This window comes from Ahaetulla prasina, chromosome 9 (assembly GCF_028640845.1).
Source record: "Ahaetulla prasina isolate Xishuangbanna chromosome 9, ASM2864084v1, whole genome shotgun sequence".
In the NCBI taxonomy this organism is placed as follows: Eukaryota; Metazoa; Chordata; class Lepidosauria; order Squamata; family Colubridae; genus Ahaetulla; species Ahaetulla prasina.
The window spans coordinates 4,671,567-4,689,672 of NC_080547.1; the positions used below are offsets into that span (position 1 = coordinate 4,671,567).

Consider the following 18,106-nt stretch of genomic DNA (forward strand, 5'->3'; position numbering starts at 1 on the left):
CTTCTTTCCTTCCTCCCTTCTTCCTTCTTTCCTTTCTCCCTCCCTCTCTCCCTTCTTTCCTCCTTTCTTCCTTCCTTCCTTCCTCCCTTCTTTCCTTCCTTCTTCCTCCCTCCCTCCCTCCTTCCCTCCCTCCTTCCTTCCTCTTTCCCTCCTTCCTTCCTTCCTTCCTTCCTTCCTTCCTTCCTTCCTTCCTTCCTTCCTTCCTTTCTCCCTCCCACCCTCCCTCCTTCTTTCCTTCCTCCCTTCTCCCTTCTTTCCTTTCTCCCTCCCTCTCTCCCTTCTTTCCTCCTTCCTTCCTTCCTTCCTTCCTCCCTCCCTCCCTCCCTCCCTCCCTTCCTGGAGCTGCCTTCTCTGGGAGGTGGCAATTGCACCGGGGCTCCTTCGCAGCCTGGCTGGGGCGGCGCGCGGGGGTGGCGGGTCACCCACCACCTGTCTGGACGTGGGAAAGGTGCGTCGCTCGAGTCAGGTGCCTCCTGACCTGGGTCAGCAGCGTCCTTCGGCGTCCGGGAGCCGAGAAAAGGTAAGCCCCTTTCCCTGCCTTGAATGGGGTGGCCCCGGGCGCTGGGAAGGCACTTGAACCCGCCTTGAGTTGCGCAAGACCCGGGAAGGGGCCAGCCTTTCCTTCGCCTACGGGGGGGGGGGAAGGGAAAGTGCGCCCCCCTCTCCTTTTTTTTTTTGCAAGGCCACTTGGAGGGAATTAAAAAACCCGGGTGACTCGCCCTCTTTCCTTCCTCCCATTGCTTCCAAAACAGAAACCCAGAGTAAGTTGGGGTCGGAAGGGGTGGATAAGATAAGCTGCAAAATTATTTCCTGCGATGCATGAAAAGTATAGTCCGAATCCACGTTTGCAAGCAACGCTGTGTATTCTGTGCGGGCGAGGTGTGTGGTGTGTTGTGTGTGGTGTGTGTGTGTAAATGGGTCGTTCTGCCGCCTTGCTTCTGCGTTGCTGCTACTGTTGGCTCGGTTGTCAAGTTTTGTTTGCTTGCATAAGCTTGGCGTTCGCTCTGTAAACAGCGAGCAGCTTATTCGGCCGCTCTCTTGCGTGGCAAAGGCATCAACCAAGCAGACAAACCTATTCTTTAAATGTGGTCAAGGAAAGGAGCGGGGTGGGGGGGAGTAGCGGGGGTGGGGGGGAGTAGCGGTGGTGGGGTTCCAATTTTTTTTTCACTACTGGTTCTGTGGGCGTGGCTTGGTGGGCGTGGCAGGGGAAGGATACTGCAAAATCTCCATTCCCTCCCCAATCCAGGGGAAGGATACTGCAAAATCTCCATTCCCACCTCACTCCAGGGGAAGGATACTGCAAAATCTCCATTCCCTCCCCACTCCAGGGGAAGGATACTGCAAAATCCACATTCCCACCCCACTCTGGGGTAAGGATACTGCAAAATCCACATTCCCTCCCCAATCCAGGGGAAGGATACTGCAAAATCTCCATTCCCTCCCCACTCCAGGGGAAGGATACTGCAAAATCCACATTCCCACCCCACTCCAGGGGAAGGATACTGCAAAATCTCCATTCCCTCCCCACTCCAGGGGAAGGATACTGCAAAATCCACATTCCCACCCCACTCCAGGGGAAGGATACTGCAAAATCTCTATTCCTTCCCCACTCCAGGGGAAGGATACTGTAAAATCTCCATTCCCACCCCACTCCAGGGGAAGGATCCTGCAAAATCCCCATTTCCTCCCGATCAGCTGGGACCTGAGAGGCAGAGAATAGATGGAGGGGCGGGGCCAGTCAGAAGTTTTATTACCGGTTCTCCGAACTACTCAAAATTTCCATTACCAGTTCTCCAGAACTGGTCAGAACGTGCTGAAACCCATCTCTGGGGAGTAGGGGTGGGCTGGGGCGAATATTGAAAGACACGGTCTGTACATTTGACAGCTGAAAAGGACGTTTCTGTAATGGAAGGGAATAATTCCTAAAAGGTGGAACAAATGAAGATGAATCTTGGGTTCAAAAGAGAGGTTGCCCTTTGAATCAATTGGAAACCACGATTGTAGTATGCCTTTTCCCAAAGCTTAGGGGGAAATGCTGGGTTTTAGCATGAGTTGCTAAGACTCTACGGACCGGAACTTAGTTTTCTTGGGTCTGTAGATGATTTCCTATTCGCAAGGCAATAGAAGGCATGAGGAGACAGCTAGTGAAGACCAAGTGATTCAATCCTTCAATTATTTTGCAACCCTTGGATCAGGGGTGAAATCCAGCAGGTTCTGACAGGTTCTTGAGAACTGGTAGCGGAAATTTTGAGTAGTTCGTAGAACCGGCAAATACCACCTCTGGCTGGGCCCAGAGTGGGGTGAGAATGGAGATTTTGCAGTATCCTTCCCCTGGAATGGGGAGGGAATGGGGATTTTGCAGTATCCTTCCCCTGCCATGTCCACCAAGCCACGCCCACCAAGCCACGCCCACAGAACCGGTAGTAAAAAAAATTGGATTTCACCCCTGCCTTAGATCCTTAGTGCAATTTAGCACTTGGCAAATCCCTGGAAGAGTTTCACTAAGAACAAAATCACAAAGCAGTATATTATCCATTGTTTTACAGTGCAGAACATGGAATTACAGATTCAATTTACAGAAGGTCAATTTCAGTTAAATGTAAGAAAAATATTCAGTCAGGATAATTCAGCTATGGAATCGAGCCTCCAGGAAGGTGGTGAGCTTTCTATCCTTTCCTTTCCTTTCCTTTCCTTTCCTTTCCTTTCCTTTCCTTTCCTTTCCTTTCCTTTCCTTTCTTTTCCTTTCCTCTCCTCTCCTCTCCTCTCCTCTCCTCTCCTCTCCTCTCCTCTCCTCTCCTCTCCACTCCACTCCACTCCACTCCACTCCCAACATGTCCCATAAGAATTGTAGATTTTCTACTAGATAATATATAGGGGGGATGTCTGCCATCAATATTCTATTTTTCTCTGTTGTCTCATTATTAATTATTCGACAAGCGTGCAGTAGAGACCTCAGTAACATCTCTCACCTCAAAGCCTTACCTAGTTGGAGGATCGTCTGTTTGTTTTATTTGCCTAGATCTGTTGGACTTCACTTCTTACAATTTGTCAGTCCGCATGGAAATGCAGTTTGATTTAACATGGCTGAGATTTCTATTCCGCCTTGAAATAACACATCGTGGCCATGTTTTCTGGGGGAATCTGGAGAATACCATACTGGGGAAATCCTTGCAAGCTAGCCCAATGCTATGATAGTATAAATTCCCCGGGGCAAACATCACCTTGACACCCCCCCCAATAGAATACAATAGAATAGAATTTTTATTGGCCAAGTGTGATTGGACACACAAGGAATTTGTCTTTAGTGCATAAGCTCTCAGTGTACATAAAAGAAAAGGTACCTTCATCAAGAATCATAAAGTACAACACTTAATGATAGTCATAGAATAGAATAGAAATAGAATAGAATACAATAGAATAGAATTTTTTATTGGCCAAGTGTGATTGGACACACAAGGAATTTGTCTTGGTGCATAGGCTCGCAGTGTACATAAAAGAAAAGATACGTTCATCAAGAATCATAAGGTACAACACTTAGTCATAGAATAGAATAGAATAGAATAGAATAGAATAGAATAGAATAGAATAGAATAGAATAGAATAGAATTTTTATTGGCCAAGTGTGATTGGACACACAAGGAATTTGTCTTGGTGCATAGGCTCTCAGTGTTGTTGCTGATAAGTTGTTCTGCACCACCAACCTTTCAATCAATCAATGCCAGCAAGTGATTCTTCAAGTGCTGAATTTCTAGATGATGGGTGTGTCTACACCGGTAGAGGTGACACTTCCTTATTCTCTACAATTTAAGCACTGCCACCACACCTCCTGTGTGTATCCTGACACCTAGAATAGACCATTTGAAGTACTTTACACTTTTTAAAAAAAAAAACAACACCTTTCTCTACACCAGTGTTTCTCAATCTCAAGAACTTCAAGATAGGTGGACTTCAACGCCCAGAATTTCCCCAGCCAGCACGCTGGCTGGGGAATTCTGGGAGCTGAAATCCACGCATCTTGAATTTATTGAGTTGAGAAATATTGCTCTAAGCCAGTGATGGTTAACTTTTTCGGCACCGAGTGTCGAAACTGGTGCGCGCGTGGACCAGAGCACCAGACGCCAGAAGAGAGCAGCTGACCAGTGCGCATGCGTACGATGCCAGCTGCTCTCCCTGATTCCATCATGCGCATGCACGCCGGGCAGCTGGTCCAGCGCACTGGCTAGCTGCTCTCGTCTGAGTTCTGGCGCACGCATGCTGGAAGAGAGCAGCTGGCTGGTGCTCATGCGCACCAGACAAGCATGCGTGCAACAGAACCCGGAAGAGCCGCTGGCGACGGCGCGCATGCCCACAGAAGGGCCTCTGGTGGCTCAGCAGACTAAGTCTGTCTGTTATTAACAGCAGCTGCTTGCAATTACTGCAGGTTCAAGTCCCACGAGGCCCAAGGTTGACTCAGCCTTCCATCCTTTATAAGGTAGGTAAAATGAGGACCCAGATTGTTGGGGGCAATAAGTTGACTTTGTATATAATATACAAATGGATGAAGACTATTGCTTGACACAGTGTAAGCCGCCCTGAGTCTTCGGAGAAGGGAGGGATATAAATTCAAATAAATAAATAAAAAAAAGGGCCCTGCGTGCCACAGTTTCGCCATCACGGCTCTAGGCATTTGCATTGAGTAATTATTTTCTCCTTTCTTGCTCTGTCTATTCAATATCTGGAAATTATCAGTCCTTCCCTCTCCTTGAACTGTTTTTTTTTTTTAATTTAAAAAAAACGGATGTTCTCGTTTCCATTTTCTTTCTTAAAGGGTTTTTTTTTTTCTCTTCTGCTTCTCCCTTCCCAGATTTTTCTGCAATTTGTCAGTGCAGCTCGTTTGCTGAAGAGGTCATGGGACTTGTCTAAAAGTGGAGCAATTTTCATGCTTTGCTTTGGTGTTTTTTTTTCTTTTTCTTTTTTTCTGAGTTTGGTTTTGATTAGATGTCACAAGTCCTGCTTTTCCTTCCAAACTCTTCCCTGTGGGTGGGAGTTTTTTTGGGGGCTGAGTTTTGCTGCTTGACTTTCTGGGCTGCTCTGAAGATAAGAGGACCGGAAGCCTTGATCAGTCCATAAGAAAGAAGCGATTCCCTTCATTTTATTTTTATTTTTTATTTTTTAATTTATTTTGTCAAGCATGTATAACAGAGGTGGGTTTCAGCAGGTTCTGACCACTTCTGCAGAACCAGTAGCGGAAATTTTGAGTAGTTCGGAGAACCGGTAGTAAAAATTCTGACTGGCCCCGTCCCCATCTATTCTCTGCCTCCCGAGTCCCAGCTGATCGGGAGGAAATGGGGATTTTGAAGTAACCTTCCCTTGGAGTGGGGTAGGAATGGAGATTTTGCAATATCCTTCCTCTGGAGTGGGGTGGGAATGGAGATTTTACAGTATCCTTCCCCTGGAATGGGGTGGGAATGGAGATTTTACAGTATCCTTCCCCTGGAGTGGGGTGGGAATGGAGATTTTACAGTATCCTTCCCCTGGAGTGGGGAAGGAATGGAGATTTTGCAGTATCCTTCCCCTGGAGTGGGGTGGGAATGTGGATTTTGCAGTATCCTTCCCCTGGAGTGGGGAGGGAATGGAGATTTTGCATTATCCTTCCCCTGGAGTGGGGTGGGAATGGAGATTTTTCAATATCCTTCCTCTGGAGTGGGGTGGGAACTGAGATTTTGCAGTATCCTTCCCCTGGAGTGAGGTGGGAATGGAGATTTTGCAGTATCCTTCCCCTGGAGTGAGGTGGGAATGGAGATTTTGCAGTATCCTTCCTCTGGAGTGGGGTGGGAACTGAGATTTTGCAGTATCCTTCCCCTGCCACGCCCACCAAGCCACACCCACCAAGCCATGCTACACCCTCCAAGCCACACCCACAGAACTGGTAGTAAAAAAAATTTGAAACCCACCACTGATGTATAAGATAACAGGCATAAATATAAACATGATTATGTTTATTTATTCATTTATTTATTTTATTTTATTGAAAAGACAGGGCCATGTCAGGATAACAATGCCAATAAAGCACAACCAGAGAGAGATCAATGATAAATAACATACATGCTAATAACTATAACTGTACTATGTTAACAGTAATTGCAACAATAAAACAACAACAAAAACCCAAAAAGAAATAAAAGAAAACTTCAGCCAAGTTTCTACATGCATTAGCTTATTTACAAATTTTTCCATGTTACATCCATAGTTTCATACATCTTTATTGTACTGACATTCATAAACTTCCCTCTCATTTCTGCCTCTTGTCTCTAGCCATTCATAAAATTTATTCATGTCCTGTAAGACTTTGAGTCTTCTTTTATCTTTAATTTTTAAAGTTAATCTGTCCCATTTCTGCACAATCCCAAATTTTCCTGATTATGGCATCATCTGGTGGGGTGTTCCCATTTTTCCAGTATTTAGAATCTGTAATTCTAGCTGCCATGAATATATGTAACACTGTAGATGGTTGCATAATTATGAATACAGGAAATGGATACGAATAAATGGGGACATTTTCTTATAAATGGACAACAGGTTTGGTTTACAGTTCAGTGTGAGAAAGTCAGGAACCTACCCACTGGCTGAGCAACATTTAACGAACAGAACCAAAGGTGGGTTTCAGCAGGTTCGGACCAGTTCTGGAGAACCGGTAGCAGAAATTTTGAATAGTTCAGAGAACCGGTAAAAACCATCTCTGACTGGCCCCGCCCCCATCTATTCTCTGCCTCCCGACTCCCAGCTGATTGGGAGGGAATGGGGATTTTGCAGTAACCTTCCCCTAGAGTGGGGTGGGAATGGAGATTTTGCAGTATCCTTCCCCCGGGAGTGGGGAGGGAATGGGGATTTTGCAGTATCCTTCCCCCAGGAGTGCGGAGGGAATGGGGAGTTTGCAGTATCCTTCCTCAAGAGTGGGATGGGAATGGAGATTTTGCAGAATCCTTCCCCAGGAGAGGGATGGGAATGGGGATTTTGCAGTGTCCTTCCTCTGGAGTGGGATGGGAATGGAGATTTTGCAGTATCCTTCCTCAGGAGTGGGATGGGAATGAGGATTTTGCAGTATCCTTCTCCCAGGAGTGCGGTGGGAATGAGGATTTTGCAGTATCTTTCTCCCAGGAGTGGGGTGAGAATGGGGATTTTGCAGTGTCCTTCCTCTGGAGTGGGATGGGAATGGAGATTTTGCAGTATCCTTCCCCAGGAGTGGGATGGGAATGAGGATTTTGCAGTATCCTTCTCCCAGGAGTGCGGTGGGAATGGGGATTTTGCAGTATCCTTCTCCCAGGAGTGGGGTGAGAATGGAGATTTTGCAGTATCCTTCCCCGGGAGTGAGATGGGAATGGGGATTTTGCAGTATCCTTCCCCAGGAGAGGGATGGGAATGGAGATTTTGCAGTATCCTTCCCCTGCCACGCTCACCAACCCACACCCACAGAACCGGTAGTAAAAAAAATTTGAATTCCACCACTGGGTTATACCTCTGGAACTTCTTGCCACTCCAAGAAAATGTGACCTTAGATCAACTTTTTCAACATGTCCATCTTTCGAACGTGCCATGATTGGAACTGCTGAGCTACTGGACATTCTAAGCCAGGGGTCTCCAACCTTGGTCCCTTTAAGACTTGTGGACTTCAACTCCCAGAGTCCATCAGCCAGCAAAGCTGGCTGAGGAACTCTGGGAGTTGAAGTCCACAAGTCTTAAAGGGACCAAGGTTGGAGACCCCTGTTCTAAGCGAGCCCCAGGTTGGGGAAAGCAATCCGGTGTCCTCAGCAAGGCTAAAAAAACATCGATGTAGTTAATGCCTGGGTGGTTTCTCTGCCTCTCCCTCCCAAATATCTCTGTTGGCCTGTTTTAAATTGGGAACATCCAGAAAGAAGGTTCTTTTCCACACACATACCCCAGATGTAACCTCAATGGACAATTGTTCCCAGGGCCCAAAGATTCACATGAGTGCTACAAATTGGCAAGGGGGTGGCGGGGGGGGGGGCAGAGCAGCCTTGGGGAGGGGAATGGAAATGTTTACATGGAAAGTTTCAAGGGAACAACCAATGAGTCGGTGGTGCCAGGTAATGAAATCCAGAAAAACAACAACAACCCTCCACCGTTAAAAATGTCCTGAAACTTTATGAGGTTAGGAGCAAGAAAAAACAATGGGTGGGGGGGCGGTCTATTTACTGACGTTTGCTGTTGAGTAATTCCCTCTGCTCTGTAGCCTCCCAATACTCGGGCGATTCTGGGAGACCGAAAAATGAGCTTTGGTTCCCAGTCGGAGAGAGAGAGGAACGTGGCAGTCCGGCTTGGAATTTGGCACTGGGATTTGGCAAGGAGGGCTAGAAAACGTATCTGACCAAAGTCCTTCTAAATAAAAATCTTCATAATACTACCAAAAAGAAAAGAAAAGGGGGGAGGGTTTGTCAACAGAGCTGTTGCTCTTCTCCTCTCCCCTCCTCCTGAGCAAAAGTTTATTTATTTATTTATTTTGTCGAGTACATATTAGGTAATATAGAATAGAATAGAATTTTTTATTGGCCCAGTGTGATTGGACACACAAGGAATTTGTCTTTGGTGCATACGCTCTCAGGGTACATAAAAGAAAAGATACCTTCATCAAGGTACAACATTTACAACACAATTGATGGTCAATATATCTATATAAATCATAAGGATTGCCAGCAACAAGTTATAGTCATATAGTCATAAGTGGAAAGAGATTGGTGATGGGGACTATGAGAAGATTAATAGTAGTGCAGATTTAGTAAATAGTTTGACAGTGTTGAGGGAATTATTTGTTTAGCAGAGTGATGGCCTTCGGGGAAAAACTGTCCTTGTGTCTAGTTGTTCTGGTGTGCAGTGCTCTATAGCGTCGTTTTGAGGGTAGGAGTTGAAACAGTTTATGTCCTGGATGTGAGGGATCTGTAAATATATATATATATGCATGAATTGAATACGTAAAAGGAATGCAATTAAAAAGAACATTAGGACAGGGTCAGTAGGCATGCTGGTGCTCTTATGCACGCCCCTTACAGACCTCTTAGGAATGGGGTGAGGTCAACAGTAGACAGTCTTAGGTTAAAGTTTTGGGGGGTTTTGGGATGAGACCACAGAGTCAGGTAGTGCATTCCAGGCATTGACCACTCTGTTGCTGAAGTCGTATTTTCTGCTATCGAGTTTGGTGCGGTTCACTTTAAGTTTGTATCTATTGTGTGCTTGGGTATTGTTGTGGTTGAAGCTGAAGTAGTCATTGTTTATTTTAGTTATGTGTTTTGGGTCCATAACTATGTATGGTTCCTAAAAACTTAGACGTTTAGAAATGATAGTTGGATGCAGGATTGGTCCAAGCGGCCTGGTTCAAACATTATTGCAAACCATATGGCGGTTGGCTAGTTTTTGGCTTAGAACATTGGGCAATTCCAAGGATTATGGCTTGCAAACTTTGCTTTAAAGGTTGGGGTGTTGTATGGATACGGTGAGTTGTGATTTATTCATTAAACCATGGCAAAAAGAAACCCGAAAGCGAATGCATCCAACCATTTTTCTTATTTTTCCAGGCTATTCCTTTGGTTTAAAAGCAGCAACTGAGAAAGGTGTTGGGTCTTCATTTACTTCTGCAAAGTTAGATTTTCTCGGCTTCAGAGGTTTGGGTACGAGAGCCAATTTCACAGCCATCTGTGCAATTTGAATCTCTTGACAAAGAGTTGTGTGAATAGGTTAAATAAATGACTGAATAAATAAATACATTGCAGCAATCCGTTGGTCTGGTATCCTCTATCACATGGGGGTCTAACCTTAGTAACTTTAAGGCTTGTGGACTTCAACTCCCAGAGTTCCTCAGCCAGCAAAGCTGGCAAAGCTGGCTGAGGAACTCTGGGAGTTGAAGTCCACAAGTCTTAAAGTTGCCAAGGTTGGAGTCCCCTGTTCTATCACACTTGCAAGAGTCTGTTAGGACGTGTTGGTTTTTATTTGGTTTATAAATAATCTATGGTCTTTTGGGTGCTGTGTGCCCAGCCATCTTGTAATAGCCTCTCCAGATCAGATTCCAAGCAGGTGGGTACCCTTCCTCCTTGCCCCTTCCCTTCTTTTTCCTTCCCTACTCTCATCTTCTGTTCTTTTTCCTTCCCTTCTTTTCCCTTCCCCCTCCCTCCCCTCCCCTTTCCTTTTCCCCTTCCCCTTCCCCCTTCCTCCCTCCCTCTTCTCTTCCCTTCCCTTCTTTTCCCTTCCCCTTCCTCTTACCTTTCCCCTTCCTCTCCCTCTTCCTTTCTCTTCCTTTCCCTCCCGTTGCTTAGTTTTCCCTTCCCCTTCCCTCCCCTCCTCTTCCCTTCCCTTGTTTTCCTTTCCTCTTCCTTCCTTCCCTCCTCCTTCCTTTCCTTCCCTTCCCTTGTTTTCCTCCTCTCTTCCCCTCCCTCCCTTCTCTTCCTTCCCTTCCCTTCCTTGTTTTCTCTTCCTTCCTTCCCTCCCCTTCCTTCCTTCTTTTCCTTCACCTCCTCCTCTCCTCTTCCCTTCCCTTCCTTCCTTCCCTTCCCTTCCCCTTCCCTTCCTTTCTCCTCCCTTTTCCTTTCTCTTCCCTTCCCTCCCCCTTCTCTTCCCTTCCCCTTCCCTTGTTTTCCCTTCACCTTCCCTCCTCTCCTCTTCCCTTCCCTTGTTTTCCTTTCCCCTTCCTTTCCCTCCCCTCCCCTTGTTTTCTCTTCCCCTCCCCTTCTCTTCCCTTCCCCTTCCTCTTCCCTTACCCTTTCCCCTCCCCCTTCCTTTCCCTTCCTTTCCCTTGTTTTCTCTTCCCTTCCTTCCTCTCTTCCCTTCCTTCCCTTCCCTCCTCTTCCTTTCTCTCCTTTCCTCCCTTCCTTGTTTTCCTTCACCTCCCCTCCTCCTCTTGCTTTCCTTGGTTTCCTTCCTTCCCTTCCCTTCCTTTCCCTCCTCTTCCTTTCTCTTCTCTTCCTTCCCACCCTTGCTTTCCTTCCTTCCCTCCTCCTCTTCCCTTCCCTTGTTTTCCTTTCCTTCCTTTCCTCCCTCCCTTGTTTTCTCTTCCTCCCTTCTCTTCCTTCCTTCCTCTTCCTTCCTTCCTCCCCTTCCTTTCCTTCCTTTCCTTGTTTTCTTCCCTTCCCTTCCTTCCTCTTCCTTCCTTCCTTTCCTTCCTCCCTCTTCCTTTCTCTTCCCTTTCCTCCCCTTCCCTTGTTTTCCCTTCACCTCCCCTCCCCTCCTCTTGCTTTCCCTTGGTTTCCTTTCCCCTTCCTTCCTTCCTTTCCCTCCTCTTCCTTTCTCTCTCTTCCTTCCCACCCTTGCTTTCCTTCCTTCCCTCCTCCTCTTCCTTCCCTTGTTTTCCTTCCTTCCTTTCCTTCCTCCCTCCCTTGTTTTCCTCCTCCTTCTCTTCCCTTCCCTTCCTCTTCCTTCCTTCCTCCCTTCCCTTCCCACCCTTGCTTTCCTTGGTTTCCTTCCCTTCCCTTCTTCCTTCCCTTCCTCTTCCTTCCTTCCTTCCCTCCCCTTCCTTTCTCTTCCTTCCTCCCTTCCTTGTTTTCCTTCACCTCCCTCCCTCCTCTTGCTTTCCTTGGTTTCCTTCCTTCCCTTCCTTCCTTTCCTCCCTCTTCCTTTCTCTTCCCTTCCCACCCTTGCTTTCCCTTCCCTTCCCCTCCCCTCCTCTTCCCTTCCCTTGCTTTGCCTTGTTTCCCCTCCCCCTTCCCCCTTCCCTTCTCTTTACCTTACTTACCCTCGGCCCATTTTGCTTTCCCCTTGCTGACCTGCCTTTCTATTAAAACGTGTTCCCTTCAGGGCGTGGAAATGTTTGCATGTTGGCACACGTGGGCACTTAAGATCCTCAGATGCCGTTCATTAAATAAAGAACAGGAACATGTCTAAAAATTGGGTTCCCGGCTATTATGGCAGGTTCCAAAGGAGGAACTCTCCGTAGTTCCCTCTTTTTTTTACTTTGGGTTATTATACCAAGGCCAGCTCTCATGTTACCTGTGCTAATTAATACCATCCCTTTTCGTACCTGCCTTGTCGAAAAGAAACATGAAGCCCTAAGGCCAGGAAAAAAACACTTCTGAAGAAGGCCACCTCGCTTTCTCTTGGAACAACAGCACAGAACTACCCTACTTAAAATTTAGAATCCGCTTTTCCTTCCTGTACAATTAGCTTTTGAAATTACCAGCTGATGACATCCACTCCTCTGCAACCCTGATTCAGAATTTGCAGGAAAGCTCTTGCTCTCTACTCTACAATGCCGTTGAATTACAATGCACAGTATTTCGCTCCAGGGTCCATTGGTGAAATCCACATTTTTTTTACTACCGGTTCTGTGGGCGTGGCTTGGTGGGCGTGGCAGGGGAAAGATATTGCAAAATCCACATTCCCATCCCACTCTGGGGCCAGCCAGAGGTGGTATTTGCCAGTTCTCTGAACAGTTCAAAATTTCCGCTACCGGTTCTCCGAACTGCTCAAAATTTCTGCTACCGGTTCTCCGAACTGCTCAAAATTTCCGCTACCGGTTCTCCGAACTGCTCAAAATTTCTGCTACCGGTTCTCCGAACTGCTCAAAATTTCCGCTACCGGTTCTCCGAACTGCTCAAAATTTCTGCTACCGGTTCTCCGAACTGCTCAAAATTTCCGCTACCGGTTCTCCGAACTGCTCAAAATTTCCGCTACCGGTTCTCCAGAACCTGTCAGAACCTGCTGGATTTCACCCGTGCCAGGGTCCATGCTGGCTGGGGATGCTGGGTGCTGTAATGTGGCAGTACAAGGAGGAGGGGCTGCGAGATCGTCATTCTTATTCTTAGATGCAGTAAAATGCAACCACCTCATCATGGAAATGTGTAATTATGAATTGTGAATTAACTTGGTTTAATCGTTTTTCTCCCGAGACTGAAGGAAATACTGCTCAAACTTTTATGAGCTGAAAATCTTCCCCGTTGTTCACTATAGACAATGTGCAAATCGCCACACTCACTCACTACACTTCTGGCCATTCTGGACGTTGTTGAATGGGTGACAAAAAATTTCCATCTCTGTAGCCATGTTTAAGCCCACTTGAGATGTTTGCTGGTACCGGATAATTTCCACTCTGTTTCTGTGGCACTTTGGGCGTCAGGAAAAACTGGGTCAGCCTTAATGCCGATTCAACTGGCAAAGCTAAATAGCAATAGCAATAGCACTTAGACTTATATACTGCTTCACAGAGCTTTCCAGCCCTCTCTAAGTAGTTTACAGAGTCGGCCTCTTGCCTCCCAACAATCTGGGTTCTCATTTTACCCACCTCGGAAGGATGCAAGGCTGAGTCAACCTTGAACAGGTCAGGATCAAACTGCTGGCAGTGGGCAGAGGGAGGGAGGGAGGGAGGGAGGGAAGGAAGGAAGGAAGGAAGGAAGGAAGGAAGGAAGGAAGGAAGGAAGGAAGGAAGGAACCAAAGAACGAAGGAAGCAAGCACTTAGACTTATATACTGCTTCACAGAGCTTTACAGCCCTCTCTGTTACAGAATCAGCCTCTTGCCCCCCAACAATCTGGGTTCTTATTTGACCCACCTCGGAAGGATGGAAGGCTGAGCCACCTTGAGCCAGTCAAGATTAAACTGCTGGCAGTGGGCAGAGGGAAGGCAGGAAAGAAGGAAGGAAGGAAGGAAGGAAGGAAGGAAGGAAGGAAGGAAGGAAGGAAGGACGGACAATAGCAATAACACTTATATACTGCTTCACAGAGCTTTACAGCCCTCTCTAAGCAGTTTACAGAGTCAGCCTTTTTCCCCCAACAATCTGAGTTCTCATTTTACCCACCTCGGAAGGATGCAAGTCTGAGTCAACCTTGAACAGGTCAGGATCAAACTGCTGGCAGTGGGCAGAGGGAGGGAGGGAGGGAGGGAGGGAAGGAAGGAAGGAAGGAAGGAGGAAGGAAGGAAGGAAGGAAGGAAGGAAGGAAGGAAGGAACCAAAGAAGGAAGGAAGCAAGCACTTAGACTTATATACTGCTTCACAGAGCTTTACAGCCCTCTCTAAACAGGTTACAGAGTCAGCCTCTTGCCCCCCAACAATCTGGGTTCTCATTTGACCCACCTTGGAAGGATGGAAGGCTGAGTCACCTTGAGCCAGTCAGGATTAAACTGCTGGCAGTGGGCAGAGGGAAGGAAGGAAAGAAGGAAGGAAGGAAGGAAGGAAGGAAGGAAGGGAAGGAAGGAAGGAGTGAGTGAGTGAGTGAGTGAGTGAGTGAGTGAGTGAGGGAAGGAAGGAAGGAAGGAAGGAAGGATGGACGGACAATAGCAATAACACTTATATACTGCTTCACAGAGCTTTACAGCCCCCTCTAAGCAGTTTACAGAGTCAGCCTCTTGCCCCTAACAATCTGGGTCCTCATTTGACCCACCTCGGAAGGATGGAAGGCTGAGTCAACCTTGAGTTGGTGAGATTCGATCCGCTGATCTGCAGCTAGCAGTCAGTGGAGAGTTGGTCTCGGACAGAAAACCACTTGACGGGACTAGAAGCATTTGAAATGTGGATTTACAGGCAGCTGTTGCATATAAGCCGGGTTGACAAAATCAGAAATGAGGAGGGGATAAGCCGCCTGGGAAAGCCAAGGGAAATCATCAAAACCATAAAAAAGCAAAAGTTAGAATATTTCGGACATGTGATGTGACACCCAGGAAAATACGGCATCCTTCAATTAACGCTCGAGGGAAAGATTGAAGGCAAACGAGGTCCAGGCAGAAGAAGAACATCATGGCTTCCAAACCTAAGGGACCAGTTTGGACAAAACTCACCAGCACTTTTTCGTGCGGCTGTTGATAAATGCCGACGTGATGGTCGTCTGATGATGGATATGGCAGAAGACGAAATCCGTTGTCTAGTGCTTGAGATTCTGTGGAAGCAATGCCCTAAATACTTTCCTGAGAAAATTCCTGAGAAACCCTGATGGAAATCTATTAATCATAATGAACTTGCTAACTTCGGGGAGGTTGAGCTGCAGTCCACAAAAATGGAAAGGCTATGAATGTTTAACCTGTTCAAACAGTGCACACGTTGTTTTCGAAGACCCGCAGAGAGATTTATTTGGGAACCTTCACCGATATGGAAGTAGGAGTCAGCGGTCCTCCTATTGTCATAGAATAATATATCTTGTTCTTTGATCGGACGGCAGAATTAAGCACGCTGTGTCCACAAGGGTCGGTTCCAAGCTACATAGGAAATCCATTCTAAACCAAGGATGTATGGGTCTGAGGCGTGTAAACCTTTCAGTAACTGTCGCCAAGTTGTAATTTTAACGGAACAGAAGAAAACAACAACAACAACATTAAGTTGGACTACTTAACTGTCATGTTAAACCAAATTTACTTTATATCTAAACAGAGTGGCACTGCCTGTTTCCCACCTCTTCTAATCATCTTTGGTTGAAAGAGTTGATATGTCAAAAGTTGCTTAGAAGTGAGATGGGCGACATATGATAGACAGACAGACAGACAGACAGACAGGAGATAAAGATGAATCAAGAAGAGGGCCGTGAAAATATTTGCAGATCCCTCACATCCTGGACATAAACTGTTTCAACTCCTACCCTCAAAACGACGCTATAGAGCACTGCACACCAGAACAACTAGACACAAGATGAGTTTTTTCCCGAAGGCCATCACTCTGCTAAACAAATAATTCCATCAACACTGTCAGACTATTTACTGAATCTGCACTACTATTAATCGTTTCATAGTTCCCATCACCAATCTCTTTCCACTTACGACTGTATGACTATAACTTGTTGCTGGCAATCCTTATGATTTATATTTATATATTGACCATCAATTGTGTTGTAAATGTTGTACCTTGATGAACGTATCTTTTCTTTTATGTACACTGAGAGCATATGCACCAAGACAAATTCCTTGTGTGTCCAATCACACTTGGCCAATAAAATTCTATTCTATTCTATTCTATTCTATTCTATTCTATTCTATTCTATTCTATTCTATTCTATTCTATTCTAGAGATAAAGATGGAGATAGATGGATAGACAAACAGACAGAGATATAGATGATAAATGACAGAGAGATAGACAGGAGATAGAGATGATAGAGATAAAGATGGATAGATGGACGGACAGACAGACAGACAGACAGACAGATTCTATGCCCTACAGTTGGACATGACTAATCAGGAAAAACCTTTAATTTTTTAAAATGAAAATAAATAAAATATTAAGAGCCGTGGTGGCACAGTGGTTAGATTGCAGTATTGCAGGCTAATTCTGCTGACTTCTGGCTGCCAGCAGTTTGCCAGTTCGATTCTGACCCACTTAAGGTTGAGTCAGCCTTCTATCCTTCTGAAGTCGGTAAAAGGAGGACCCAGATTGTTGGGGGAAATAGGCTGACTCTGTAAACCGCTTAGAGAGGGCTGTAAAGCAGTGTGAAGTGGTATATAAGTCTAAGTGCTATGGCTATTACAGTACAGTGGTGGTGGTTGTTGTTAGTTGCGAAGTCGTGTCCAACCCATCGTGACCCCATGGACAACGTTCCTCCAGGCCTTCCTGTCCTCTACCATCCTCTGGAGTCCATTTAAGCTCACGCCGACTGCTTCAGTGACTCCATCCAGCCACCTCGTTCTCTCCCATCCCCTTCTTCTTTTACCCTCAATCTTTCCCAGCATGAGGCTCTTCTCCAGGAAGTCCTTCCTTCTCATTAGGTGGCCAAAGTATTTGAGTTTCATCTTCAGGATCTGGCCTTCTAAAGAGCAGCCAGGGTCCAGCGGTTACTCTGTTTAAATAGCACCTGGCAATATATAATTTGCCTGCTTTTAATTCAATCCAAACTTTTCCATGAAGGGTGACTCAAAGTGCTGAGGAACTTTGCAGAGTTCCTCAGCAAAGCTGGCTGAGGAACTCTGGGAGTTGAAGTCCACGAGTCTTAAAGTTGCCAAGGTTGATGACCGCTTGTCTAGAAGGTGATACTTGAACTTGTGAAGACAGGCCAAGTTGTCCTAACAAAAGAAATTGGAGTTCGTGGATTCTTTTACATTTTGGCCCCTGAATTCACTGTTTCCCTTATACTGAATATTTTCTATTGGACTATGGCCATAGGAATTGCAGAGGACAAGTGTAGGCGCTTCATTTCCATAACGTTTAAGATTTCTCTGATAAAGAAACGGAGTGAAGTTGTATGGAAATGCAAACACAGCCTACCTTTGTCCTTAGCAGTAATTGTCTTCTAGTCCGTAAACATTATTTGATTTCAAGGGTGAAAGTTGTATAACAGCTATTTGCACATGTCTGTACACACACACGGACACAAAAATGCACACAGGTCAAAGTATTATCAGAATATAAAATAAATATAATATATATATATATTATAAGAATATAATCTTATATTTATAAGAATATAAAACTTGGGAGGGACCTTGGAGGTCTGCTTAAGCAGATAGCCCAAGACCTTTTTAGACAAATGGCTGTTCAACCTCTTCTTTAAAAACTTCCAGTAATGGAACACCCATAACTTCCAGAGGCCAGCTGTTCCACTGGTTAATTGCTCTCATAGTCAGGACATTTCTTCTTAGTTCCTAGGTTGAATCTCTCCTTGATTAGTTTCCATCCATTCCGTTCTTTCCATCTGATCATGATTTAGTCTTTGTCTGTTTATTAAAGCAGTTCTTGCTTTTTTACAATTATAGTAATTAGGTTAGGACAATCTTTCCCAATTAGGTGCCTTCTATACATGAAAGGATGCGATGGCTCAGTGGCTAAGACGCTGAGCTTGTCGATCGAAAGGTCGGCAGTTCAGCGGTTCAAATTCCTAGTGCCGCATAATGGGGTGAGCTCCTGTTCCTTGTCCCAGCTTCTGCCAACCTAGCAGTTCGAAAGCACGTAAAAAATGCAAGTAGAAAAAATAGGGACCAGCTTTGGTTGGAAGGGAACAGGTTTTGTGTGCCTTTGGCGTTTAGTCATGCCAGCTACATGACCACGGACACATCTTTGGACAGCGCTGGCTTTTCGGCTTTGAAACGGAGATGAGCACCGCCCCCTAGAGTCAGGAACGACTAGCATATATGTGCAAGGGGAACCTTTACCTTTACCTTTATACATGTTAGACTTCAAATCTCATGGAAGAGAGAAGGTTGTTTTGCTCTCACAAATAACA

At 45.8% G+C, this 18,106-nt stretch overlaps 1 protein-coding gene across 7 annotated transcripts in view; it reads left to right on the forward strand.

Annotated features, from left to right (window-relative positions):
- Window positions 1–342: 342 nt before the first annotated feature.
- Window positions 343–18,106, forward strand: part of SORBS3 (sorbin and SH3 domain containing 3) — a 92,735-nt gene continuing 74,971 nt past the window's right edge. The window contains exon 1 of one of the 7 annotated variants that reach the window (XM_058194755.1): window positions 343–520. The gene's annotated coding sequence lies outside the window, so the exon portion shown is untranslated. Of the gene's footprint in view, window positions 521–742; window positions 762–18,106 lie in introns of those variants that run through there. The other 6 variants (XM_058194752.1, XM_058194754.1, XM_058194749.1 and 3 more) reach the window with 6 other exon arrangements.